Raw genomic sequence first — 27,679 nt, 5'->3', positions numbered from 1 at the left:
GCCGCTCCGGTCATCTGTACGCCAAGTAGCCGCTTCTTCGCCTCCGGCAGCCGGAGATCGCGGTAGCTTGCAAGAGGCAAAGAATAAAGCCGCGAAGAAGCCGGCTTGTGCGCGAAGCTCGCAGACAGCTGCAGGACGGTGGCTGCCGCTCTCCTGCCTGTTGAATTCACTCTGGGCATGCGAGTGGAAGGTGTTCCAGGACAACTTTCCTGGGTTTTGACGTAGTCCTGCTGCATCCCTCCTTGGAAATTCTTGCTGCTCCCCGGAGGCTCCGAGATGCAGAGAACACGATGGCAGCTGCTGAAAAGAAGGGCAGCAGTGAGTTTGTCAAGAAACAAGAATATAGGCAGCTGCCTGTGCTTGGCAAGGAGCAGCTGCTGCATTCTTGCACTTGCCTTCCTTCAGTGCGCACAGAAGCCCGCTGCTCTGCTGCTTGGTTTTTCCGCATTCAGTCAATTGCACAGGATTGAAGCTGGGGCAGGCTGTTCAGCTTGGCTGCTTTTCAGCATCTCAGCTGCCCTTCTGCTCTGTGACAGCTCTCCAGGTTTCTTGCCTTCTCCAGGCTGCAACGTGCCCGCTACTACCCAGAGCTGGGCAGGAGTGGGCAGAGAGCACGCTCATCTGCCAGCAGTTTGCGGCTTGCCCAGGAAAGTGCAGTGTCCTTGGAATGTGCAGCAAATCCAATTTCTTGGCAAGTCCGGGGGAAGTGAGCAGTGCTGGTACACTTTCACCTTGAGAAATGGAGTTGGAAAGCTTTTCGCTAAGATGTAGGCGACTAGAGAGGCAGAATACGGAGCTCCGGCGCTGGCCGAAAAGAAGTGCCGCTTGCCGGCGTCTTTCGGCAAAAGCGGCGCTCCGGAGCGCACCGCTGCCGCTCCGGTCATCTGTACGCCAAGTAGCCGCTTCTTCGCCTCCGGCAGCCGGAGATCGCGGTAGCTTGCAAGAGGCAAAGAATAAAGCCGCGAAGAAGCCGGCTTGTGCGCGAAGCTCGCAGACAGCTGCAGGACGGTGGCTGCCGCTCTCCTGCCTGTTGAATTCACTTCTGGCATGCGAGTGGAAGGTGTTCCAGGACAACTTTCCTGGGTTTTGACGTAGTCCTGCTGCATCCCTCCTTGGAAATTCTTGCTGCTCCCCGGAGGCTCCGAGATGCAGAGAACACGATGGCAGCTGCTGAAAAGAAGGGCAGCAGTGAGTTTGTCAAGAAACAAGAATATAGGCAGCTGCCTGTGCTTGGCAAGGAGCAGCTGCTGCATTCTTGCACTTGCCTTCCTTCAGTGCGCACAGAAGCCCGCTGCTCTGCTGCTTGGTTTTTCCGCATTCAGTCAATTGCACAGGATTGAAGCTGGGGCAGGCTGTTCAGCTTGGCTGCTTTTCAGCATCTCAGCTGCCCTTCTGCTCTGTGACAGCTCTCCAGGTTTCTTGCCTTCTCCAGGCTGCAACCTGCTGGCTAGTACCCAGAGCTGGGCAGGAGTGGGCAGAGAGCACGCTCATCTGCCAGCAGTTTGCGGCTTGCCCAGGAAAGTGCAGTGTCCTTGGAATGTGCAGCAAATCCAATTTCTTGGCAAGTCCGGGGGAAGTGAGCAGTGCTGGTACACTTTCACCTTGAGAAATGGAGTTGGAAAGCTTTTCGCTAAGATGTAGGCGACTAGAGAGGCAGAATACGGAGCTCCGGCGCTGGCCGAAAAGAAGTGCCGCTTGCCGGCGTCTTTCGGCAAAAGCGGCGCTCTGGAGCGCACCGCTGCCGCTCCAGTCATCTGTGCGCGAAGTAGCCGCTTCTTCGCCTCCGGCAGCCGGAGATCGCGGTAGCTTGCAAGAGGCAAAGAATAAAGCCGCGAAGAAGCCGGCTTGTGCGCGAAGCTCGCAGACAGCTGCAGGACGGTGGCTGCCGCTCTCCTGCCTGTTGAATTCACTCTGGGCATGCGAGTGGAAGGTGTTCCAGGACAACTTTCCTGGGTTTTGACGTAGTCCTGCTGCATCCCTCCTTGGAAATTCTTGCTGCTCCCCGGAGGCTCCGAGATGCAGAGAACACGATGGCAGCTGCTGAAAAGAAGGGCAGCAGTGAGTTTGTCAAGAAACAAGAATATAGGCAGCTGCCTGTGCTTGGCAAGGAGCAGCTGCTGCATTCTTGCACTTGCCTTCCTTCAGTGCGCACAGAAGCCCGCTGCTCTGCTGCTTGGTTTTTCTGCATTCAGTCAATTGCACAGGATTGAAGCTGGGGCAGGCTGTTCAGCTTGGCTGCTTTTCAGCATCTCAGCTGCCCTTCTGCTCTGTGACAGCTCTCCAGGTTTCTTGCCTTCTCCAGGCTGCAACGTGCCCGCTACTACCCAGAGCTGGGCAGGAGTGGGCAGAGAGCACGCTCATCTGCCAGCAGTTTGCGGCTTGCCCAGGAAAGTGCAGTGTCCTTGGAATGTGCAGCAAATCCAATTTCTTGGCAAGTCCGGGGGAAGTGAGCAGTGCAGGTACACTTTCACCTTGAGAAATGGAGTTGGAAAGCTTTTCGCTAAGATGTAGGCGACTAGAGAGGCAGAATACGGAGCTCCGGCGCTGGCCGAAAAGAAGTGCCGCTTGCCGGCGTCTTTCGGCAAAAGCGGCGCTCTGGAGCGCACCGCTGCCGCTCCAGTCATCTGTGCGCGAAGTAGCCGCTTCTTCGCCTCCGGCAGCCGGAGATCGCGGTAGCTTGCATAGGCGAAGAACGAAGCCGCGAAGAAGCCGGCTTGTGCGCGAAGCTCGCAGACTGCTGCAGGACGGTGGCTGCCGCTCTCCTGCCTGTTGAATTCACTTCTGGCATGCGAGTGGAAGGTGTTCCAGGACAACTTTCCTGGGTTTTGACGTAGTCCTGCTGCATCCCTCCTTGGAAATTCTTGCTGCTCCCCGGAGGCTCCGAGATGCAGAGAACACGATGGCAGCTGCTGAAAAGAAGGGCAGCAGTGAGTTTGTCAAGAAACAAGAATATAGGCAGCTGCCTGTGCTTGGCAAGGAGCAGCTGCTGCATTCTTGCACTTGCCTTCCTTCAGTGCGCACAGAAGCCCGCTGCTCTGCTGCTTGGTTTTTCTGCATTCAGTCAATTGCACAGGATTGAAGCTGGGGCAGGCTGTTCAGCTTTGCTGCTTTTCAGCATCTCAGCTGCCCTTTGGCTCTGTTACAGCTCTCCAGGTTTCTTGCCTTCTCCAGGCTGCAACCTGCTGGCTAGTACCCAGAGCTGGGCAGGAGTGGGCAGAGAGCACGCTCATCTGCCAGCAGTTTGCGGTTTGCCCAGGAAAGTGCAGTGTCCTTGGAATGTGCAGCAAATCCAATTTCTTGGCAAGTCCGGGGGAAGTGAGCAGTGCAGGTACACTTTCACCTTGAGAAATGGAGTTGGAAAGCTTTTCGCTAAGATGTAGGCGACTAGAGAGGCAGAATACGGAGCTCCGGTGCTTGCCGAAAAGAAGTGCCGCTTGCCGGCGTCTTTCGGCAAAAGCGGCGCTCCGCAGAGCACCGCTGCCGCTCCGGTCATCTGTACGCCAAGTAGCCGCTTCTTCGCCTCCGGCAGCCGGAGATCGCGGTAGCTTGCAAGAGGCAAAGAATAAAGCCGCGAAGAAGCCGGCTTGTGCGCGAAGCTCGCAGACAGCTGCAGGACGGTGGCTGCCGCTCTCCTGCCTGTTGAATTCACTCTGGGCATGCGAGTGGAAGGTGTTCCAGGACAACTTTCCTGGGTTTTGACGTAGTCCTGCTGCATCCCTCCTTGGAAATTCTTGCTGCTCCCCGGAGGCTCCGAGATGCAGAGAACACGATGGCAGCTGCTGAAAAGAAGGGCAGCAGTGAGTTTGTCAAGAAACAAGAATATAGGCAGCTGCCTGTGCTTGGCAAGGAGCAGCTGCTGCATTCTTGCACTTGCCTTCCTTCAGTGCGCACAGAAGCCCGCTGCTCTGCTGCTTGGTTTTTCTGCATTCAGTCAATTGCACAGGATTGAAGCTGGGGCAGGCTGTTCAGCTTGGCTGCTTTTCAGCATCTCAGCTGCCCTTCTGCTCTGTGACAGCTCTCCAGGTTTCTTGCCTTCTCCAGGCTGCAACGTGCCCGCTACTACCCAGAGCTGGGCAGGAGTGGGCAGAGAGCACGCTCATCTGCCAGCAGTTTGCGGCTTGCCCAGGAAAGTGCAGTGTCCTTGGAATGTGCAGCAAATCCAATTTCTTGGCAAGTCCGGGGGAAGTGAGCAGTGCAGGTACACTTTCACCTTGAGAAATGGACTTGGAAAGCTTTTCGCTAAGATGTAGGCGACTAGAGAGGCAGAATACGGAGCTCCGGCGCTGGCCGAAAAGAAGTGCCGCTTGCCGGCGTCTTTCGGCAAAAGCGGCGCTCCGCAGAGCACCGCTGCCGCTCCGGTCATCTGTACGCCAAGTAGCCGCTTCTTCGCCTCCGGCAGCCGGAGATCGCGGTAGCTTGCAAGAGGCAAAGAATAAAGCCGCGAAGAAGCCGGCTTGTGCGCGAAGCTCGCAGACAGCTGCAGGACGGTGGCTGCCGCTCTCCTGCCTGTTGAATTCACTCTGGGCATGCGAGTGGAAGGTGTTCCAGGACAACTTTCCTGGGTTTTGACGTAGTCCTGCTGCATCCCTCCTTGGAAATTCTTGCTGCTCCCCGGAGGCTCCGAGATGCAGAGAACACGATGGCAGCTGCTGAAAAGAAGGGCAGCAGTGAGTTTGTCAAGAAACAAGAATATAGGCAGCTGCCTGTGCTTGGCAAGGAGCAGCTGCTGCATTCTTGCACTTGCCTTCCTTCAGTGCGCACAGAAGCCCGCTGCTCTGCTGCTTGGTTTTTCTGCATTCAGTCAATTGCACAGGATTGAAGCTGGGGCAGGCTGTTCAGCTTGGCTGCTTTTCAGCATCTCAGCTGCCCTTCTGCTCTGTGACAGCTCTCCAGGTTTCTTGCCTTCTCCAGGCTGCAACGTGCCCGCTAGTACCCAGAGCTGGGCAGGAGTGGGCAGAGAGCACGCTCATCTGCCAGCAGTTTGCGGCTTGCCCAGGAAAGTGCAGTGTCCTTGGAATGTGCAGCAAATCCAATTTCTTGGCAAGTCCGGGGGAAGTGAGCAGTGCTGGTACACTTTCACCTTGAGAAATGGACTTGGAAAGCTTTTCGCTAAGATGTAGGCGACTAGAGAGGCAGAATACGGAGCTCCGGCGCTGGCCGATAAGAAGTGCCGCTTCCCGGCGTCTTTCGGCAAAAGCGGCGCTCCGGAGCGCACCGCTGCCGCTCCAGTCATCTGTGCGCGAAGTAGCCGCTTCTTCGCCTCCGGCAGCCGGAGATCGCGGTAGCTTGCATAGGCGAAGAACGAAGCCGCGAAGAAGCCGGCTTGTGCGCGAAGCTCGCAGACAGCTGCAGGACGGTGGCTGCCGCTCTCCTGCCTGTTGAATTCACTCTGGGCATGCGAGTGGAAGGTGTTCCAGGACAACTTTCCTGGGTTTTGACGTAGTCCTGCTGCATCCCTCCTTGGAAATTCTTGCTGCTCCCCGGAGGCTCCGAGATGCAGAGAACACGATGGCAGCTGCTGAAAAGAAGGGCAGCAGTGAGTTTGTCAAGAAACAAGAATATAGGCAGCTGCCTGTGCTTGGCAAGGAGCAGCTGCTGCATTCTTGCACTTGCCTTCCTTCAGTGCGCACAGAAGCCCGCTGCTCTGCTGCTTGGTTTTTCTGCATTCAGTCAATTGCACAGGATTGAAGCTGGGGCAGGCTGTTCAGCTTTGCTGCTTTTCAGCATCTCAGCTGCCCTTTGGCTCTGTTACAGCTCTCCAGGTTTCTTGCCTTTGCCAGGCTGCAACCTGCTGGCTAGTACCCAGAGCTGGGCAGGAGTGGGCAGAGAGCACGCTCATCAGCCAGCAGTTTGCGGTTTGCCCAGGAAAGTGCAGTGTCCTTGGAATGTGCAGCAAATCCAATTTCTTGGCAAGTCCGGGGGAAGTGAGCAGTGCAGGTACACTTTCACCTTGAGAAATGGAGTTGGAAAGCTTTTCGCTAAGATGTAGGCGACTAGAGAGGCAGAATACGGAGCTCCGGCGCTGGCCGAAAAGAAGTGCCGCTTGCCGGCGTCTTTCGGCAAAAGCGGCGCTCCGCAGAGCACCGCTGCCGCTCCGGTCATCTGTACGCCAAGTAGCCGCTTCTTCGCCTCCGGCAGCCGGAGATCGCGGTAGCTTGCATAGGCGAAGAACGAAGCCGCGAAGAAGCCGGCTTGTGCGCGAAGCTCGCAGACAGCTGCAGGACGGTGGCTGCCGCTCTCCTGCCTGTTGAATTCACTCTGGGCATGCGAGTGGAAGGTGTTCCAGGACAACTTTCCTGGGTTTTGACGTAGTCCTGCTGCATCCCTCCTTGGAAATTCTTGCTGCTCCCCGGAGGCTCCGAGATGCAGAGAACACGATGGCAGCTGCTGAAAAGAAGGGCAGCAGTGAGTTTGTCAAGAAACAAGAATATAGGCAGCTGCCTGTGCTTGGCAAGGAGCAGCTGCTGCATTCTTGCACTTGCCTTCCTGCAGTGCGCACAGAAGCCCGCTGCTCTGCTGCTTGGTTTTTCTGCATTCAGTCAATTGCACAGGATTGAAGCTGGGGCAGGCTGTTCAGCTTGGCTGCTTTTCAGCATCTCAGCTGCCCTTCTGCTCTGTGACAGCTCTCCAGGTTTCTTGCCTTCTCCAGGCTGCAACGTGCCCGCTACTACCCAGAGCTGGGCAGGAGTGGGCAGAGAGCACGCTCATCTGCCAGCAGTTTGCGGCTTGCCCAGGAAAGTGCAGTGTCCTTGGAATGTGCAGCAAATCCAATTTCTTGGCAAGTCCGGGGGAAGTGAGCAGTGCTGGTACACTTTCACCTTGAGAAATGGACTTGGAAAGCTTTTCGCTAAGATGTAGGCGACTAGAGAGGCAGAATACGGAGCTCCGGCGCTGGCCGAAGGGAAGTGCCGCTTGCCGGCGTCTTTCGGCAAAAGCGGCGCTCCGGAGCGCACCGCTGCCGCTCCAGTCATCTGTGCGCGAAGTAGCCGCTTCTTCGCCTCCGGCAGCCGGAGATCGCGGTAGCTTGAATAGGCGAAGAATAAAGCTGCGAAGAAGCCGGCTTGTGCGCGAACCTTGCAGACAGCTGCAGGATGGTGGCTGCCGCTCTCCTGCCTGTTGAATTCACTTCTGGCATGCGAGTGGAAGGTGTTCCAGGACAACTTTCCTGGGTTTTGACGTAGTCCTGCTGCATCCCTCCTTGGAAATTCTTGCTGCTCCCCGGAGGCTCCGAGATGCAGAGAACACGATGGCAGCTGCTGAAAAGAAGGGCAGCAGTGAGTTTGTCAAGAAACAAGAATATAGGCAGCTGCCTGTGCTTGGCAAGGAGCAGCTGCTGCATTCTTGCACTTGCCTTCCTTCAGTGCGCACAGAAGCCCGCTGCTCTGCTGCTTGGTTTTTCTGCATTCAGTCAATTGCACAGGATTGAAGCTGGGGCAGGCTGTTCAGCTTTGCTGCTTTTCAGCATCTCAGCTGCCCTTCTGCTCTGTGACAGCTCTCCAGGTTTCTTGCCTTCTCCAGGCTGCAACGTGCCCGCTACTACCCAGAGCTGGGCAGGAGTGGGCAGAGAGCACGCTCATCTGCCAGCAGTTTGCGGCTTGCCCAGGAAAGTGCAGTGTCCTTGGAATGTGCAGCAAATCCAATTTCTTGGCAAGTCCGGGGGAAGTGAGCAGTGCTGGTACACTTTCACCTTGAGAAATGGAGTTGGAAAGCTTTTCGCTAAGATGTAGGCGACTAGAGAGGCAGAATACGGAGCTCCGGCGCTGGCCGAAGGGAAGTGCCGCTTCCCGGCGTCTTTCGGCAAAAGCGGCGCTCTGGAGCGCACCGCTGCCGCTCCAGTGATCTGTACGCCAAGTAGCCGCTTCTTCGCCTCCGGCAGCCGGAGATCGCGGTAGCTTGCATAGGCGAAGAACGAAGCCGCGAAGAAGCCGGCTTGTGTGCGAAGCTCGCAGACAGCTGCAGGACGGTGGCTGCCGCTCTCCTGCCTGTTGAATTCACTTCTGGCATCCGAGTGGAAGGTGTTCCAGGACAACTTTCCTGGGTTTTGACGTAGTCCTGCTGCATCCCTCCTTGGAAATTCTTGCTGCTCCCCGGAGGCTCCGAGATGCAGAGAACACGATGGCAGCTGCTGAAAAGAAGGGCAGCAGTGAGTTTGTCAAGAAACAAGAATATAGGCAGCTGCCTGTGCTTGGCAAGGAGCAGCTGCTGCATTCTTGCACTTGCCTTCCTTCAGTGCGCACAGAAGCCCGCTGCTCTGCTGCTTGGTTTTTCTGCATTCAGTCAATTGCACAGGATTGAAGCTGGGGCAGGCTGTTCAGCTTTGCTGCTTTTCAGCATCTCAGCTGCCCTTTGGCTCTGTTACAGCTCTCCAGGTTTCTTGCCTTTGCCAGGCTGCAACCTGCTGGCTAGTACCCAGAGCTGGGCAGGAGTGGGCAGAGAGCACGCTCATCAGCCAGCAGTTTGCGGCTTGCCCAGGAAAGTGCAGTGTCCTTGGAATGTGCAGCAAATCCAATTTCTTGGCAAGTCCGGGGGAAGTGAGCAGTGCAGGTACACTTTCACCTTGAGAAATGGAGTTGGAAAGCTTTTCGCTAAGATGTAGGCGACTAGAGAGGCAGAATACGGAGCTCCGGCGCTGGCCGAAAAGAAGTGCCGCTTGCCGGCGTCTTTCGGCAAAAGCGGCGCTCCGCAGAGCACCACTGCCGCTCCGGTCATCTGTACGCCAAGTAGCCGCTTCTTCGCCTCCGGCAGCCGGAGATCGCGGTAGCTTGCAAGAGGCAAAGAATAAAGCCGCGAAGAAGCCGGCTTGTGCGCGAAGCTCGCAGACAGCTGCAGGACGGTGGCTGCCGCTCTCCTGCCTGTTGAATTCACTCTGGGCATGCGAGTGGAAGGTGTTCCAGGACAACTTTCCTGGGTTTTGACGTAGTCCTGCTGCATCCCTCCTTGGAAATTCTTGCTGCTCCCCGGAGGCTCCGAGATGCAGAGAACACGATGGCAGCTGCTGAAAAGAAGGGCAGCAGTGAGTTTGTCAAGAAACAAGAATATAGGCAGCTGCCTGTGCTTGGCAAGGAGCAGCTGCTGCATTCTTGCACTTGCCTTCCTTCAGTGCGCACAGAAGCCCGCTGCTCTGCTGCTTGGTTTTTCTGCATTCAGTCAATTGCACAGGATTGAAGCTGGGGCAGGCTGTTCAGCTTTGCTGCTTTTCAGCATCTCAGCTGCCCTTTGGCTCTGTTACAGCTCTCCAGGTTTCTTGCCTTTGCCAGGCTGCAACCTGCTGGCTAGTACCCAGAGCTGGGCAGGAGTGGGCAGAGAGCACGCTCATCAGCCAGCAGTTTGCGGTTTGCCCAGGAAAGTGCAGTGTCCTTGGAATGTGCAGCAAATCCAATTTCTTGGCAAGTCCGGGGGAAGTGAGCAGTGCTGGTACACTTTCACCTTGAGAAATGGAGTTGGAAAGCTTTTCGCTAAGATGTAGGCGACTAGAGAGGCAGAATACGGAGCTCCGGCGCTGGCCGAAAAGAAGTGCCGCTTCCCGGCGTCTTTCGGCAAAAGCGGCGCTCTGGAGCGCACCGCTGCCGCTCCAGTCATCTGTGCGCGAAGTAGCCGCTTCTTCGCCTCCGGCAGCCGGAGATCGCGGTAGCTTGCATAGGCGAAGAACGAAGCCGCGAAGAAGCCGGCTTGTGCGCGAAGCTCGCAGACTGCTGCAGGACGGTGGCTGCCGCTCTCCTGCCTGTTGAATTCACTTCTGGCATGCGAGTGGAAGGTGTTCCAGGACAACTTTCCTGGGTTTTGACGTAGTCCTGCTGCATCCCTCCTTGGAAATTCTTGCTGCTCCCCGGAGGCTCCGAGATGCAGAGAACACGATGGCAGCTGCTGAAAAGAAGGGCAGCAGTGAGTTTGTCAAGAAACAAGAATATAGGCAGCTGCCTGTGCTTGGCAAGGAGCAGCTGCTGCATTCTTGCATTTGCCTTCCTTCAGTGCGCACAGAAGCCCGCTGCTCTGCTGCTTGGTTTTTCTGCATTCAGTCAATTGCACAGGATTGAAGCTGGGGCAGGCTGTTCAGCTTTGCTGCTTTTCAGCATCTCAGCTGCCCTTTGGCTCTGTTACAGCTCTCCAGGTTTCTTGCCTTTGCTGGCTGCAACCTGCTGGCTAGTACCCAGAGCTGGGCAGGAGTGGGCAGAGAGCACGCTCATCAGCCAGCAGTTTGCGGTTTGCCCAGGAAAGTGCAGTGTCCTTGGAATGTGCAGCAAATCCAATTTCTTGGCAAGTCCGGGGGAAGTGAGCAGTGCAGGTACACTTTCACCTTGAGAAATGGACTTAGAAAGCTTTTCGCTAAGATGTAGGCGACTAGAGAGGCAGAATACGGAGCTCCGGCGCTGGCCGAAAAGAAGTGCCGCTTGCCGGCGTCTTTCGGCAAAAGCGGCGCTCCGCAGAGCACCGCTGCCGCTCCGGTCATCTGTACGCCAAGTAGCCGCTTCTTCGCCTCCGGCAGCCGGAGATCGCGGTAGCTTGCAAGAGGCAAAGAATAAAGCCGCGAAGAAGCCGGCTTGTGCGCGAAGCTCGCAGACAGCTGCAGGACGGTGGCTGCCGCTCTCCTGCCTGTTGAATTCACTTCTGGCATCCGAGTGGAAGGTGTTCCAGGACAACTTTCCTGGGTTTTGACGTAGTCCTGCTGCATCCCTCCTTGGAAATTCTTGCTGCTCCCCGGAGGCTCCGAGATGCAGAGAACACGATGGCAGCTGCTGAAAAGAAGGGCAGCAGTGAGTTTGTCAAGAAACAAGAATATAGGCAGCTGCCTGTGCTTGGCAAGGAGCAGCTGCTGCATTCTTGCACTTGCCTTCCTTCAGTGCGCACAGAAGCCCGCTGCTCTGCTGCTTGGTTTTTCCGCATTCAGTCAATTGCACAGGATTGAAGCTGGGGCAGGCTGTTCAGCTTGGCTGCTTTTCAGCATCTCAGCTGCCCTTCTGCTCTGTGACAGCTCTCCAGGTTTCTTGCCTTCTCCAGGCTGCAACGTGCCCGCTACTACCCAGAGCTGGGCAGGAGTGGGCAGAGAGCACGCTCATCTGCCAGCAGTTTGCGGTTTGCCCAGGAAAGTGCAGTGTCCTTGGAATGTGCAGCAAATCCAATTTCTTGGCAAGTCCGGGGGAAGTGAGCAGTGCAGGTACACTTTCACCTTGAGAAATGGACTTGGAAAGCTTTTCGCTAAGATGTAGGCGACTAGAGAGGCAGAATACGGAGCTCCGGCGCTGGCCGAAAAGAAGTGCCGCTTGCCGGCGTCTTTCGGCAAAAGCGGCGCTCCGCAGAGCACCGCTGCCGCTCCGGTCATCTGTACGCCAAGTAGCCGCTTCTTCGCCTCCGGCAGCCGGAGATCGCGGTAGCTTGCAAGAGGCGAAGAATAAAGCCGCGAAGAAGCCGGCTTGTGCGCGAAGCTCGCAGACAGCTGCAGGACGGTGGCTGCCGCTCTCCTGCCTGTTGAATTCACTCTGGGCATGCGAGTGGAAGGTGTTCCAGGACAACTTTCCTGGGTTTTGACGTAGTCCTGCTGCATCCCTCCTTGGAAATTCTTGCTGCTCCCCGGAGGCTCCGAGATGCAGAGAACACGATGGCAGCTGCTGAAAAGAAGGGCAGCAGTGAGTTTGTCAAGAAACAAGAATATAGGCAGCTGCCTGTGCTTGGCAAGGAGCAGCTGCTGCATTCTTGCACTTGCCTTCCTGCAGTGCGCACAGAAGCCCGCTGCTCTGCTGCTTGGTTTTTCCGCATTCAGTCAATTGCACAGGATTGAAGCTGGGGCAGGCTGTTCAGCTTTGCTGCTTTTCAGCATCTCAGCTGCCCTTCTGCTCTGTGACAGCTCTCCAGGTTTCTTGCCTTCTCCAGGCTGCAACGTGCCCGCTACTACCCAGAGCTGGGCAGGAGTGGGCAGAGAGCACGCTCATCTGCCAGCAGTTTGCGGCTTGCCCAGGAAAGTGCAGTGTCCTTGGAATGTGCAGCAAATCCAATTTCTTGGCAAGTCCGGGGGAAGTGAGCAGTGCAGGTACACTTTCACCTTGAGAAATGGACTTGGAAAGCTTTTCGCTAAGATGTAGGCGACTAGAGAGGCAGAATACGGAGCTCCGGCGCTGGCCGATAAGAAGTGCCGCTTGCCGGCGTCTTTCGGCAAAAGCGGCGCTCCGCAGAGCACCGCTGCCGCTCCGGTCATCTGTACGCCAAGTAGCCGCTTCTTCGCCTCCGGCAGCCGGAGATCGCGGTAGCTTGCAAGAGGCAAAGAATAAAGCCGCGAAGAAGACGGCTTGTGCGCGAAGCTCGCAGACAGCTGCAGGATGGTGGCTGCCGCTCTCCTGCCTGTTGAATTCACTCTGGGCATGCGAGTGGAAGGTGTTCCAGGACAACTTTCCTGGGTTTTGACGTAGTCCTGCTGCATCCCTCCTTGGAAATTCTTGCTGCTCCCCGGAGGCTCCGAGATGCAGAGAACACGATGGCAGCTGCTGAAAAGAAGGGCAACTGTGAGTTTGTCAAGAAACAAGAATATAGGCAGCTGCCTGTGCTTGGCAAGGAGCAGCTGCTGCATTCTTGCACTTGCCTTCCTTCAGTGCGCACAGAAGCCCGCTGCTCTGCTGCTTGGTTTTTCTGCATTCAGTCAATTGCACAGGATTGAAGCTGGGGCAGGCTGTTCAGCTTGGCTGCTTTTCAGCATCTCAGCTGCCCTTCTGCTCTGTGACAGCTCTCCAGGTTTCTTGCCTTCTCCAGGCTGCAACGTGCCCGCTACTACCCAGAGCTGGGCAGGAGTGGGCAGAGAGCACGCTCATCTGCCAGCAGTTTGCGGCTTGCCCAGGAAAGTGCAGTGTCCTTGGAATGTGCAGCAAATCCAATTTCTTGGCAAGTCCGGGGGAAGTGAGCAGTGCTGGTACACTTTCACCTTGAGAAATGGAGTTGGAAAGCTTTTCGCTAAGATGTAGGCGACTAGAGAGGCAGAATACGGAGCTCCGGCGCTGGCCGAAGGGAAGTGCCGCTTGCCGGCGTCTTTCGGCAAAAGCGGCGCTCTGGAGCGCACCGCTGCCGCTCCAGTCATCTGTGCGCGAAGTAGCCGCTTCTTCGCCTCCGGCAGCCGGAGATCGCGGTAGCTTGCATAGGCGAAGAACGAAGCCGCGAAGAAGCCGGCTTGTGCGCGAAGCTCGCAGACTGCTGCAGGACGGTGGCTGCCGCTCTCCTGCCTGTTGAATTCACTTCTGGCATGCGAGTGGAAGGTGTTCCAGGACAACTTTCCTGGGTTTTGACGTAGTCCTGCTGCATCCCTCCTTGGAAATTCTTGCTGCTCCCCGGAGGCTCCGAGATGCAGAGAACACGATGGCAGCTGCTGAAAAGAAGGGCAGCAGTGAGTTTGTCAAGAAACAAGAATATAGGCAGCTGCCTGTGCTTGGCAAGGAGCAGCTGCTGCATTCTTGCACTTGCCTTCCTTCAGTGCGCACAGAAGCCCGCTGCTCTGCTGCTTGGTTTTTCTGCATTCAGTCAATTGCACAGGATTGAAGCTGGGGCAGGCTGTTCAGCTTTGCTGCTTTTCAGCATCTCAGCTGCCCTTTGGCTCTGTTACAGCTCTCCAGGTTTCTTGCCTTTGCCAGGCTGCAACCTGCTGGCTAGTACCCAGAGCTGGGCAGGAGTGGGCAGAGAGCACGCTCATCAGCCAGCAGTTTGCGGTTTGCCCAGGAAAGTGCAGTGTCCTTGGAATGTGCAGCAAATCCAATTTCTTGGCAAGTCCGGGGGAAGTGAGCAGTGCAGGTACACTTTCACCTTGAGAAATGGAGTGGCAAAGCTTTTCGCTAAGATGTAGGCGACTAGAGAGGCAGAATACGGAGCTCCGGCGCTGGCCGAAAAGAAGTGCCGCTTCCCGGCGTCTTTCGGCAGAAGCGGCGCTCCGCAGAGCACCGCTGCCGCTCCGGTCATCTGTGCGCGAAGTAGCCGCTTCTTCGCCTCCGGCAGCCGGAGATCGCGGTAGCTTGCATAGGCGAAGAACGAAGCCGCGAAGAAGCCGGCTTGTGTGCGAAGCTCGCAGACAGCTGCAGGACGGTGGCTGCCGCTCTCCTGCCTGTTGAATTCACTTCTGGCATCCGAGTGGAAGGTGTTCCAGGACAACTTTCCTGGGTTTTGACGTAGTCCTGCTGCATCCCTCCTTGGAAATTCTTGCTGCTCCCCGGAGGCTCCGAGATGCAGAGAACACGATGGCAGCTGCTGAAAAGAAGGGCAGCAGTGAGTTTGTCAAGAAACAAGAATATAGGCAGCTGCCTGTGCTTGGCAAGGAGCAGCTGCTGCATTCTTGCACTTGCCTTCCTTCAGTGCGCACAGAAGCCCGCTGCTCTGCTGCTTGGTTTTTCTGCATTCAGTCAATTGCACAGGATTGAAGCTGGGGCAGGCTGTTCAGCTTTGCTGCTTTTCAGCATCTCAGCTGCCCTTTGGCTCTGTTACAGCTCTCCAGGTTTCTTGCCTTCTCCAGGCTGCAACCTGCTGGCTAGTACCCAGAGCTGGGCAGGAGTGGGCAGAGAGCACGCTCATCTGCCAGCAGTTTGCGGTTTGCCCAGGAAAGTGCAGTGTCCTTGGAATGTGCAGCAAATCCAATTTCTTGGCAAGTCCGGGGGAAGTGAGCAGTGCAGGTACACTTTCACCTTGAGAAATGGAGTTGGAAAGCTTTTCGCTAAGATGTAGGCGACTAGAGAGGCAGAATACGGAGCTCCGGTGCTGGCCGAAAAGAAGTGCCGCTTGCCGGCGTCTTTCGGCAAAAGCGGCGCTCCGCAGAGCACCGCTGCCGCTCCGGTCATCTGTACGCCAAGTAGCCGCTTCTTCGCCTCCGGCAGCCGGAGATCGCGGTAGCTTGCAAGAGGCAAAGAATAAAGCCGCGAAGAAGCCGGCTTGTGCGCGAAGCTCGCAGACAGCTGCAGGACGGTGGCTGCCGCTCTCCTGCCTGTTGAATTCACTCTGGGCATGCGAGTGGAAGGTGTTCCAGGACAACTTTCCTGGGTTTTGACGTAGTCCTGCTGCATCCCTCCTTGGAAATTCTTGCTGCTCCCCGGAGGCTCCGAGATGCAGAGAACACGATGGCAGCTGCTGAAAAGAAGGGCAGCAGTGAGTTTGTCAAGAAACAAGAATATAGGCAGCTGCCTGTGCTTGGCAAGGAGCAGCTGCTGCATTCTTGCACTTGCCTTCCTTCAGTGCGCACAGAAGCCCGCTGCTCTGCTGCTTGGTTTTTCTGCATTCAGTCAATTGCACAGGATTGAAGCTGGGGCAGGCTGTTCAGCTTGGCTGCTTTTCAGCATCTCAGCTGCCCTTCTGCTCTGTGACAGCTCTCCAGGTTTCTTGCCTTCTCCAGGCTGCAACGTGCCCGCTACTACCCAGAGCTGGGCAGGAGTGGGCAGAGAGCACGCTCATCTGCCAGCAGTTTGCGGCTTGCCCAGGAAAGTGCAGTGTCCTTGGAATGTGCAGCAAATCCAATTTCTTGGCAAGTCCGGGGGAAGTGAGCAGTGCTGGTACACTTTCACCTTGAGAAATGGACTTGGAAAGCTTTTCGCTAAGATGTAGGCGACTAGAGAGGCAGAATACGGAGCTCCGGCGCTGGCCGATAAGAAGTGCCGCTTCCCGGCGTCTTTCGGCAAAAGCGGCGCTCCGGAGCGCACCGCTGCCGCTCCAGTCATCTGTGCGCGAAGTAGCCGCTTCTTCGCCTCCGGCAGCCGGAGATCGCGGTAGCTTGCATAGGCGAAGAACGAAGCCGCGAAGAAGCCGGCTTGTGCGCGAAGCTCGCAGACTGCTGCAGGACGGTGGCTGCCGCTCTCCTGCCTGTTGAATTCACTCTGGGCATGCGAGTGGAAGGTGTTCCAGGACAACTTTCCTGGGTTTTGACGTAGTCCTGCTGCATCCCTCCTTGGAAATTCTTGCTGCTCCCCGGAGGCTCCGAGATGCAGAGAACACGATGGCAGCTGCTGAAAAGAAGGGCAGCAGTGAGTTTGTCAAGAAACAAGAATATAGGCAGCTGCCTGTGCTTGGCAAGGAGCAGCTGCTGCATTCTTGCACTTGCCTTCCTTCAGTGCGCACAGAAGCCCGCTGCTCTGCTGCTTGGTTTTTCTGCATTCAGTCAATTGCACAGGATTGAAGCTGGGGCAGGCTGTTCAGCTTTGCTGCTTTTCAGCATCTCAGCTGCCCTTTGGCTCTGTTACAGCTCTCCAGGTTCCTTGCCTTTGCCAGGCTGCAACCTGCTGGCTAGTACCCAGAGCTGGGCAGGAGTGGGCAGAGAGCACGCTCATCAGCCAGCAGTTTGCGGTTTGCCCAGGAAAGTGCAGTGTCCTTGGAATGTGCAGCAAATCCAATTTCTTGGCAAGTCCGGGGGAAGTGAGCAGTGCAGGTACACTTTCACCTTGAGAAATGGAGTTGGAAAGCTTTTCGCTAAGATGTAGGCGACTGGAGAGGCAGAATACGGAGCTCCGGCGCTGGCCGAAAAGAAGTGCCGCTTGCCGGCGTCTTTCGGCAAAAGCGGCGCTCCGCAGAGCACCGCTGCCGCTCCGGTCATCTGTACGCCAAGTAGCCGCTTCTTCGCCTCCGGCAGCCGGAGATCGCGGTAGCTTGCAAGAGGCGAAGAATAAAGCCGCGAAGAAGCCGGCTTGTGCGCGAAGCTCGCAGACAGCTGCAGGACGGTGGCTGCCGCTCTCCTGCCTGTTGAATTCACTCTGGGCATGCGAGTGGAAGGTGTTCCAGGACAACTTTCCTGGGTTTTGACGTAGTCCTGCTGCATCCCTCCTTGGAAATTCTTGCTGCTCCCCGGAGGCTCCGAGATGCAGAGAACACGATGGCAGCTGCTGAAAAGAAGGGCAGCAGTGAGTTTGTCAAGAAACAAGAATATAGGCAGCTGCCTGTGCTTGGCAAGGAGCAGCTGCTGCATTCTTGCACTTGCCTTCCTTCAGTGCGCACAGAAGCCCGCTGCTCTGCTGCTTGGTTTTTCTGCATTCAGTCAATTGCACAGGATTGAAGCTGGGGCAGGCTGTTCAGCTTGGCTGCTTTTCAGCATCTCAGCTGCCCTTCTGCTCTGTGACAGCTCTCCAGGTTTCTTGCCTTCTCCAGGCTGCAACGTGCCCGCTACTACCCAGAGCTGGGCAGGAGTGGGCAGAGAGCACGCTCATCTGCCAGCAGTTTGCGGCTTGCCCAGGAAAGTGCAGTGTCCTTGGAATGTGCAGCAAATCCAATTTCTTGGCAAGTCCGGGGGAAGTGAGCAGTGCTGGTACACTTTCACCTTGAGAAATGGACTTGGAAAGCTTTTCGCTAAGATGTAGGCGACTAGAGAGGCAGAATACGGAGCTCCGGCGCTGGCCGAAAAGAAGTGCCGCTTGCCGGCGTCTTTCGGCAAAAGCGGCGCTCTGGAGCGCACCGCTGCCGCTCCAGTCATCTGTGCGCGAAGTAGCCGCTTCTTCGCCTCCGGCAGCCGGAGATCGCGGTAGCTTGCATAGGCGAAGAACGAAGCCGCGAAGAAGCCGGCTTGTGCGCGAAGCTCGCAGACTGCTGCAGGACGGTGGCTGCCGCTCTCCTGCCTGTTGAATTCACTTCTGGCATGCGAGTGGAAGGTGTTCCAGGACAACTTTCCTGGGTTTTGACGTAGTCCTGCTGCATCCCTCCTTGGAAATTCTTGCTGCTCCCCGGAGGCTCCGAGATGCAGAGAACACGATGGCAGCTGCTGAAAAGAAGGGCAGCAGTGAGTTTGTCAAGAAACAAGAATATAGGCAGCTGCCTGTGCTTGGCAAGGAGCAGCTGCTGCATTCTTGCACTTGCCTTCCTTCAGTGCGCACAGAAGCCCGCTGCTCTGCTGCTTGGTTTTTCTGCATTCAGTCAATTGCACAGGATTGAAGCTGGGGCAGGCTGTTCAGCTTTGCTGCTTTTCAGCATCTCAGCTGCCCTTTGGCTCTGTTACAGCTCTCCAGGTTTCTTGCCTTTGCCAGGCTGCAACCTGCTGGCTAGTACCCAGAGCTTAGCAGGAGTGGGCAGAGAGCACGCTCATCAGCCAGCAGTTTGCGGTTTGCCCAGGAAAGTGCAGTGTCCTTGGAATGTGCAGCAAATCCAATTTCTTGGCAAGTCCGGGGGAAGTGAGCAGTGCAGGTACACTTTCACCTTGAGAAATGGAGTTGGAAAGCTTTTCGCTAAGATGTAGGCGACTAGAGAGGCAGAATACGGAGCTCCGGCGCTGGCCGAAAAGAAGTGCCGCTTCCCGGCGTCTTTCGGCAAAAGCGGCGCTCCGCAGAGCACCGCTGCCGCTCCGGTCATCTGTACGCCAAGTAGCCGCTTCTTCGCCTCCGGCAGCCGGAGATCGCGGTAGCTTGCAAGAGGCGAAGAATAAAGCCGCGAAGAAGCCGGCTTGTGCGCGAAGCTCGCAGACAGCTGCAGGACGGTGGCTGCCGCTCTCCTGCCTGTTGAATTCACTCTGGGCATGCGAGTGGAAGGTGTTCCAGGACAACTTTCCTGGGTTTTGACGTAGTCCTGCTGCATCCCTCCTTGGAAATTCTTGCTGCTCCCCGGAGGCTCCGAGATGCAGAGAACACGATGGCAGCTGCTGAAAAGAAGGGCAGCAGTGAGTTTGTCAAGAAACAAGAATATAGGCAGCTGCCTGTGCTTGGCAAGGAGCAGCTGCTGCATTCTTGCACTTGCCTTCCTTCAGTGCGCACAGAAGCCCGCTGTTCTGCTGCTTGGTTTTTCCGCATTCAGTCAATTGCACAGGATTGAAGCTGGGGCAGGCTGTTCAGCTTTGCTGCTTTTCAGCATCTCAGCTGCCCTTCTGCTCTGTGACAGCTCTCCAGGTTTCTTGCCTTCTCCAGGCTGCAACGTGCCCGCTACTACCCAGAGCTGGGCAGGAGTGGGCAGAGAGCACGCTCATCTGCCAGCAGTTTGCGGCTTGCCCAGGAAAATGCAGTGTCCTTGGAATGTGCAGCAAATCCAATTTCTTGGCAAGTCCGGGGGAAGTGAGCAGTGCTGGTACACTTTCACCTTGAGAAATGGAGTTGGAAAGCTTTTCGCTAAGATGTAGGCGACTAGAGAGGCAGAATACGGAGCTCCGGCGCTGGCCGATAAGAAGTGCCGCTTCCCGGCGTCTTTCGGCAAAAGCGGCGCTCCAGAGCGCACCGCTGCCGCTCCAGTCATCTGTGCGCGAAGTAGCCGCTTCTTCGCCTCCGGCAGCCGGAGATCGCGGTAGCTTGAATAGGCGAAGAATAAAGCTGCGAAGAAGCCGGCTTGTGCGCGAACCTTGCAGACAGCTGCAGGATGGTGGCTGCCGCTCTCCTGCCTGTTGAATTCACTTCTGGCATGCGAGTGGAAGGTGTTCCAGGACAACTTTCCTGGGTTTTGACGTAGTCCTGCTGCATCCCTCCTTGGAAATTCTTGCTGCTCCCCGGAGGCTCCGAGATGCAGAGAACACGATGGCAGCTGCTGAAAAGAAGGGCAGCAGTGAGTTTGTCAAGAAACAAGAATATAGGCAGCTGCCTGTGCTTGGCAAGGAGCAGCTGCTGCATTCTTGCACTTGCCTTCCTTCAGTGCGCACAGAAGCCCGCTGCTCTGCTGCTTGGTTTTTCTGCATTCAGTCAATTGCACAGGATTGAAGCTGGGGCAGGCTGTTCAGCTTTGCTGCTTTTCAGCATCTCAGCTGCCCTTCTGCTCTGTGACAGCTCTCCAGGTTTCTTGCCTTCTCCAGGCTGCAACGTGCCCGCTACTACCCAGAGCTGGGCAGGAGTGGGCAGAGAGCACGCTCATCTGCCAGCAGTTTGCGGCTTGCCCAGGAAAGTGCAGTGTCCTTGGAATGTGCAGCAAATCCAATTTCTTGGCAAGTCCGGGGGAAGTGAGCAGTGCTGGTACACTTTCACCTTGAGAAATGGAGTTGGAAAGCTTTTCGCTAAGATGTAGGCGACTAGAGAGGCAGAATACGGAGCTCCGGCGCTGGCCGAAGGGAAGTGCCGCTTGCCGGCGTCTTTCGGCAAAAGCGGCGCTCTGGAGCGCACCGCTGCCGCTCCAGTCAGCTGTGCGCGAAGTAGCCGCTTCTTCGCCTCCGGCAGCCGGAGATCGCGGTAGCTTGCATAGGCGAAGAACGAAGCCGCGAAGAAGCCGGCTTGTGCGCGAAGCTCGCAGACAGCTGCAGGACGGTGGCTGCCGCTCTCCTGCCTGTTGAATTCACTTCTGGCATCCGAGTGGAAGGTGTTCCAGGACAACTTTCCTGGGTTTTGACGTAGTCCTGCTGCATCCCTCCTTGGAAATTCTTGCTGCTCCCCGGAGGCTCCGAGATGCAGAGAACACGATGGCAGCTGCTGAAAAGAAGGGCAGCAGTGAGTTTGTCAAGAAACAAGAATATAGGCAGCTGCCTGTGCTTGGCAAGGAGCAGCTGCTGCATTCTTGCACTTGCCTTCCTTCAGTGCGCACAGAAGCCCGCTGCTCTGCTGCTTGGTTTTTCTGCATTCAGTCAATTGCACAGGATTGAAGCTGGGGCAGGCTGTTCAGCTTTGCTGCTTTTCAGCATCTCAGCTGCCCTTTGGCTCTGTTACAGCTCTCCAGGTTTCTTGCCTTTGCCAGGCTGCAACCTGCTGGCTAGTACCCAGAGCTGGGCAGGAGTGGGCAGAGAGCACGCTCATCAGCCAGCAGTTTGCGGTTTGCCCAGGAAAGTGCAGTGTCCTTGGAATGTGCAGCAAATCCAATTTCTTGGCAAGTCCGGGGGAAGTGAGCAGTGCAGGTACACTTTCACCTTGAGAAATGGAGTTGGAAAGCTTTTCGCTAAGATGTAGGCGACTAGAGAGGCAGAATACGGAGCTCCGGCGCTGGCCGAAAAGAAGTGCCGCTTGCCGGCGTCTTTCGGCAAAAGCGGCGCTCCGCAGAGCACCGCTGCCGCTCCGGTCATCTGTACGCCAAGTAGCCGCTTCTTCGCCTCCGGCAGCCGGAGATCGCGGTAGCTTGCAAGAGGCAAAGAATAAAGCCGCGAAGAAGCCGGCTTGTGCGCGAAGCTCGCAGACAGCTGCAGGACGGTGGCTGCCGCTCTCCTGCCTGTTGAATTCACTCTGGGCATGCGAGTGGAAGGTGTTCCAGGACAACTTTCCTGGGTTTTGACGTAGTCCTGCTGCATCCCTCCTTGGAAATTCTTGCTGCTCCCCGGAGGCTCCGAGATGCAGAGAACACGATGGCAGCTGCTGAAAAGAAGGGCAGCAGTGAGTTTGTCAAGAAACAAGAATATAGGCAGCTGCCTGTGCTTGGCAAGGAGCAGCTGCTGCATTCTTGCACTTGCCTTCCTTCAGTGCGCACAGAAGCCCGCTGCTCTGCTGCTTGGTTTTTCCGCATTCAGTCAATTGCACAGGATTGAAGCTGGGGCAGGCTGTTCAGCTTGGCTGCTTTTCAGCATCTCAGCTGCCCTTCTGCTCTGTGACAGCTCTCCAGGTTTCTTGCCTTCTCCAGGCTGCAACGTGCCCGCTACTACCCAGAGCTGGGCAGGAGTGGGCAGAGAGCACGCTCATCTGCCAGCAGTTTGCGGCTTGCCCAGGAAAGTGCAGTGTCCTTGGAATGTGCAGCAAATCCAATTTCTTGGCAAGTCCGGGGGAAGTGAGCAGTGCTGGTACACTTTCACCTTGAGAAATGGACTTGGAAAGCTTTTCGCTAAGATGTAGGCGACTAGAGAGGCAGAATACGGAGCTCCGGCGCTGGCCGAAGGGAAGTGCCGCTTGCCGGCGTCTTTCGGCAAAAGCGGCGCTCTGGAGCGCACCGCTGCCGCTCCAGTCATCTGTGCGCGAAGTAGCCGCTTCTTCGCCTCCGGCAGCCGGAGATCGCGGTAGCTTGCATAGGCGAAGAACGAAGCCGCGAAGAAGCCGGCTTGTGCGCGAAGCTCGCAGACTGCTGCAGGACGGTGGCTGCCGCTCTCCTGCCTGTTGAATTCACTTCTGGCATGCGAGTGGAAGGTGTTCCAGGACAACTTTCCTGGGTTTTGACGTAGTCCTGCTGCATCCCTCCTTGGAAATTCTTGCTGCTCCCCGGAGGCTCCGAGATGCAGAGAACACGATGGCAGCTGCTGAAAAGAAGGGCAGCAGTGAGTTTGTCAAGAAACAAGAATATAGGCAGCTGCCTGTGCTTGGCAAGGAGCAGCTGCTGCATTCTTGCACTTGCCTTCCTTCAGTGCGCACAGAAGCCCGCTGCTCTGCTGCTTGGTTTTTCTGCATTCAGTCAATTGCACAGGATTGAAGCTGGGGCAGGCTGTTCAGCTTTGCTGCTTTTCAGCATCTCAGCTGCCCTTTGGCTCTGTGACAGCTCTCCAGGTTTCTTGCCTTTGCTGGCTGCAACCTGCTGGCTAGTACCCAGAGCTGGGCAGGAGTGGGCAGAGAGCACGCTCATCAGCCAGCAGTTTGCGGTTTGCCCAGGAAAGTGCAGTGTCCTTGGAATGTGCAGCAAATCCAATTTCTTGGCAAGTCCGGGGGAAGTGAGCAGTGCAGGTACACTTTCACCTTGAGAAATGGACTTGGAAAGCTTTTCGCTAAGATGTAGGCGACTAGAGAGGCAGAATACGGAGCTCCGGCGCTGGCCGATAAGAAGTGCCGCTTGCCGGCGTCTTTCGGCAAAAGCGGCGCTCCGCAGAGCACCGCTGCCGCTCCGGTCATCTGTACGCCAAGTAGCCGCTTCTTCGCCTCCGGCAGCCGGAGATCGCGGTAGCTTGCAAGAGGCAAAGAATAAAGCCGCGAAGAAGACGGCTTGTGCGCGAAGCTCGCAGACAGCTGCAGGATGGTGGCTGCCGCTCTCCTGCCTGTTGAATTCACTCTGGGCATGCGAGTGGAAGGTGTTCCAGGACAACTTTCCTGGGTTTTGACGTAGTCCTGCTGCATCCCTCCTTGGAAATTCTTGCTGCTCCCCGGAGGCTCCGAGATGCAGAGAACACGATGGCAGCTGCTGAAAAGAAGGGCAACTGTGAGTTTGTCAAGAAACAAGAATATAGGCAGCTGCCTGTGCTTGGCAAGGAGCAGCTGCTGCATTCTTGCACTTGCCTTCCTTCAGTGCGCACAGAAGCCCGCTGCTCTGCTGCTTGGTTTTTCTGCATTCAGTCAATTGCACAGGATTGAAGCTGGGGCAGGCTGTTCAGCTTGGCTGCTTTTCAGCATCTCAGCTGCCCTTCTGCTCTGTGACAGCTCTCCAGGTTTCTTGCCTTCTCCAGGCTGCAACGTGCCCGCTACTACCCAGAGCTGGGCAGGAGTGGGCAGAGAGCACGCTCATCTGCCAGCAGTTTGCGGCTTGCCCAGGAAAGTGCAGTGTCCTTGGAATGTGCAGCAAATCCAATTTCTTGGCAAGTCCGGGGGAAGTGAGCAGTGCTGGTACACTTTCACCTTGAGAAATGGAGTTGGAAAGCTTTTCGCTAAGATGTAGGCGACTAGAGAGGCAGAATACGGAGCTCCGGCGCTGGCCGAAGGGAAGTGCCGCTTGCCGGCGTCTTTCGGCAAAAGCGGCGCTCTGGAGCGCACCGCTGCCGCTCCAGTCATCTGTGCGCGAAGTAGCCGCTTCTTCGCCTCCGGCAGCCGGAGATCGCGGTAGCTTGCATAGGCGAAGAACGAAGCCGCGAAGAAGCCGGCTTGTGCGCGAAGCTCGCAGACTGCTGCAGGACGGTGGCTGCCGCTCTCCTGCCTGTTGAATTCACTTCTGGCATGCGAGTGGAAGGTGTTCCAGGACAACTTTCCTGGGTTTTGACGTAGTCCTGCTGCATCCCTCCTTGGAAATTCTTGCTGCTCCCCGGAGGCTCCGAGATGCAGAGAACACGATGGCAGCTGCTGAAAAGAAGGGCAGCAGTGAGTTTGTCAAGAAACAAGAATATAGGCAGCTGCCTGTGCTTGGCAAGGAGCAGCTGCTGCATTCTTGCACTTGCCTTCCTTCAGTGCGCACAGAAGCCCGCTGCTCTGCTGCTTGGTTTTTCTGCATTCAGTCAATTGCACAGGATTGAAGCTGGGGCAGGCTGTTCAGCTTTGCTGCTTTTCAGCATCTCAGCTGCCCTTTGGCTCTGTTACAGCTCTCCAGGTTTCTTGCCTTTGCCAGGCTGCAACCTGCTGGCTAGTACCCAGAGCTGGGCAGGAGTGGGCAGAGAGCACGCTCATCAGCCAGCAGTTTGCGGTTTGCCCAGGAAAGTGCAGTGTCCTTGGAATGTGCAGCAAATCCAATTTCTTGGCAAGTCCGGGGGAAGTGAGCAGTGCAGGTACACTTTCACCTTGAGAAATGGAGTGGCAAAGCTTTTCGCTAAGATGTAGGCGACTAGAGAGGCAGAATACGGAGCTCCGGCGCTGGCCGAAAAGAAGTGCCGCTTGCCGGCGTCTTTCGGCAAAAGCGGCGCTCCGCAGAGCACCGCTGCCGCTCCGGTCATCTGTGCGCGAAGTAGCCGCTTCTTCGCCTCCGGCAGCCGGAGATCGCGGTATCTTGCATAGGCGAAGAACGAAGCCGCGAAGAAGCCGGCTTGTGTGCGAAGCTCGCAGACAGCTGCAGGACGGTGGCTGCCGCTCTCCTGCCTGTTGAATTCACTTCTGGCATGCGAGTGGAAGGTGTTCCAGGACAACTTTCCTGGGTTTTGACGTAGTCCTGCTGCATCCCTCCTTGGAAATTCTTGCTGCTCCCCGGAGGCTCCGAGATGCAGAGAACACGATGGCAGCTGCTGAAAAGAAGGGCAGCAGTGAGTTTGTCAAGAAACAAGAATATAGGCAGCTGCCTGTGCTTGGCAAGGAGCAGCTGCTGCATTCTTGCACTTGCCTTCCTTCAGTGCGCACAGAAGCCCGCTGCTCTGCTGCTTGGTTTTTCCGCATTCAGTCAATTGCACAGGATTGAAGCTGGGGCAGGCTGTTCAGCTTTGCTGCTTTTCAGCATCTCAGCTGCCCTTTGGCTCTGTTACAGCTCTCCAGGTTTCTTGCCTTTGCCAGGCTGCAACCTGCTGGCTAGTACCCAGAGCTGGGCAGGAGTGGGCAGAGAGCACGCTCATCAGCCAGCAGTTTGCGGTTTGCCCAGGAAAGTGCAGTGTCCTTGGAATGTGCAGCAAATCCAATTTCTTGGCAAGTCCGGGGGAAGTGAGCAGTGCAGGTACACTTTCACCTTGAGAAATGGAGTTGGAAAGCTTTTCGCTAAGATGTAGGCGACTAGAGAGGCAGAATACGGAGCTCCGGCGCTGGCCGAAAAGAAGTGCCGCTTGCCGGCGTCTTTCGGCAAAAGCGGCGCTCCGCAGAGCACCGCTGCCGCTCCGGTCATCTGTACGCCAAGTAGCCGCTTCTTCGCCTCCGGCAGCCGGAGATCGCGGTAGCTTGCAAGAGGCAAAGAATAAAGCCGCGAAGAAGCCGGCTTGTGCGCGAAGCTCGCAGACAGCTGCAGGACGGTGGCTGCCGCTCTCCTGCCTGTTGAATTCACTCTGGGCATGCGAGTGGAAGGTGTTCCAGGACAACTTTCCTGGGTTTTGACGTAGTCCTGCTGCATCCCTCCTTGGAAATTCTTGCTGCTCCCCGGAGGCTCCGAGATGCAGAGAACACGATGGCAGCTGCTGAAAAGAAGGGCAGCAGTGAGTTTGTCAAGAAACAAGAATATAGGCAGCTGCCTGTGCTTGGCAAGGAGCAGCTGCTGCATTCTTGCACTTGCCTTCCTTCAGTGCGCACAGAAGCCCGCTGCTCTGCTGCTTGGTTTTTCCGCATTCAGTCAATTGCACAGGATTGAAGCTGGGGCAGGCTGTTCAGCTTGGCTGCTTTTCAGCATCTCAGCTGCCCTTCTGCTCTGTGACAGCTCTCCAGGTTTCTTGCCTTCTCCAGGCTGCAACGTGCCCGCTACTACCCAGAGCTGGGCAGGAGTGGGCAGAGAGCACGCTCATCTGCCAGCAGTTTGCGGCTTGCCCAGGAAAGTGCAGTGTCCTTGGAATGTGCAGCAAATCCAATTTCTTGGCAAGTCCGGGGGAAGTGAGCAGTGCTGGTACACTTTCACCTTGAGAAATGGACTTGGAAAGCTTTTCGCTAAGATGTAGGCGACTAGAGAGGCAGAATACGGAGCTCCGGCGCTGGCCGAAGGGAAGTGCCGCTTGCCGGCGTCTTTCGGCAAAAGCGGCGCTCTGGAGCGCACCGCTGCCGCTCCAGTCATCTGTGCGCGAAGTAGCCGCTTCTTCGCCTCCGGCAGCCGGAGATCGCGGTAGCTTGCATAGGCGAAGAACGAAGCCGCGAAGAAGCCGGCTTGTGCGCGAAGCTCGCAGACTGCTGCAGGACGGTGGCTGCCGCTCTCCTGCCTGTTGAATTCACTTCTGGCATGCGAGTGGAAGGTGTTCCAGGACAACTTTCCTGGGTTTTGACGTAGTCCTGCTGCATCCCTCCTTGGAAATTCTTGCTGCTCCCCGGAGGCTCCGAGATGCAGAGAACACGATGGCAGCTGCTGAAAAGAAGGGCAGCAGTGAGTTTGTCAAGAAACAAGAATATAGGCAGCTGCCTGTGCTTGGCAAGGAGCAGCTGCTGCATTCTTGCACTTGCCTTCCTTCAGTGCGCACAGAAGCCCGCTGCTCTGCTGCTTGGTTTTTCTGCATTCAGTCAATTGCACAGGATTGAAGCTGGGGCAGGCTGTTCAGCTTTGCTGCTTTTCAGCATCTCAGCTGCCCTTTGGCTCTGTTACAGCTCTCCAGGTTCCTTGCCTTTGCCAGGCTGCAACCTGCTGGCTAGTACCCAGAGCTGGGCAGGAGTGGGCAGAGAGCACGCTCATCAGCCAGCAGTTTGCGGTTTGCCCAGGAAAGTGCAGTGTCCTTGGAATGTGCAGCAAATCCAATTTCTTGGCAAGTCCGGGGGAAGTGAGCAGTGCAGGTACACTTTCACCTTGAGAAATGGACTTGGAAAGCTTTTCGCTAAGATGTAGGCGACTGGAGAGGCAGAATACGGAGCTCCGGCGCTGGCCGAAAAGAAGTGCCGCTTGCCGGCGTCTTTCGGCAAAAGCGGCGCTCCGCAGAGCACCGCTGCCGCTCCGGTCATCTGTACGCCAAGTAGCCGCTTCTTCGCCTCCGGCAGCCGGAGATCGCGGTAGCTTGCAAGAGGCGAAGAATAAAGCCGCGAAGAAGCCGGCTTGTGCGCGAAGCTCGCAGACAGCTGCAGGACGGTGGCTGCCGCTCTCCTGCCTGTTGAATTCACTCTGGGCATGCGAGTGGAAGGTGTTCCAGGACAACTTTCCTGGGTTTTGACGTAGTCCTGCTGCATCCCTCCTTGGAAATTCTTGCTGCTCCCCGGAGGCTCCGAGATGCAGAGAACACGATGGCAGCTGCTGAAAAGAAGGGCAGCAGTGAGTTTGTCAAGAAACAAGAATATAGGCAGCTGCCTGTGCTTGGCAAGGAGCAGCTGCTGCATTCTTGCACTTGCCTTCCTTCAGTGCGCACAGAAGCCCGCTGCTCTGCTGCTTGGTTTTTCTGCATTCAGTCAATTGCACAGGATTGAAGCTGGGGCAGGCTGTTCAGCTTGGCTGCTTTTCAGCATCTCAGCTGCCCTTCTGCTCTGTGACAGCTCTCCAGGTTTCTTGCCTTCTCCAGGCTGCAACGTGCCCGCTACTACCCAGAGCTGGGCAGGAGTGGGCAGAGAGCACGCTCATCTGCCAGCAGTTTGCGGCTTGCCCAGGAAAGTGCAGTGTCCTTGGAATGTGCAGCAAATCCAATTTCTTGGCAAGTCCGGGGGAAGTGAGCAGTGCTGGTACACTT

This window comes from Vidua macroura, chromosome 14 (genome assembly GCF_024509145.1).
Source record: "Vidua macroura isolate BioBank_ID:100142 chromosome 14, ASM2450914v1, whole genome shotgun sequence".
NCBI classification, from domain to species: domain Eukaryota; kingdom Metazoa; phylum Chordata; class Aves; order Passeriformes; family Viduidae; genus Vidua; species Vidua macroura.
This window is presented reverse-complemented; position numbering follows the sequence as displayed.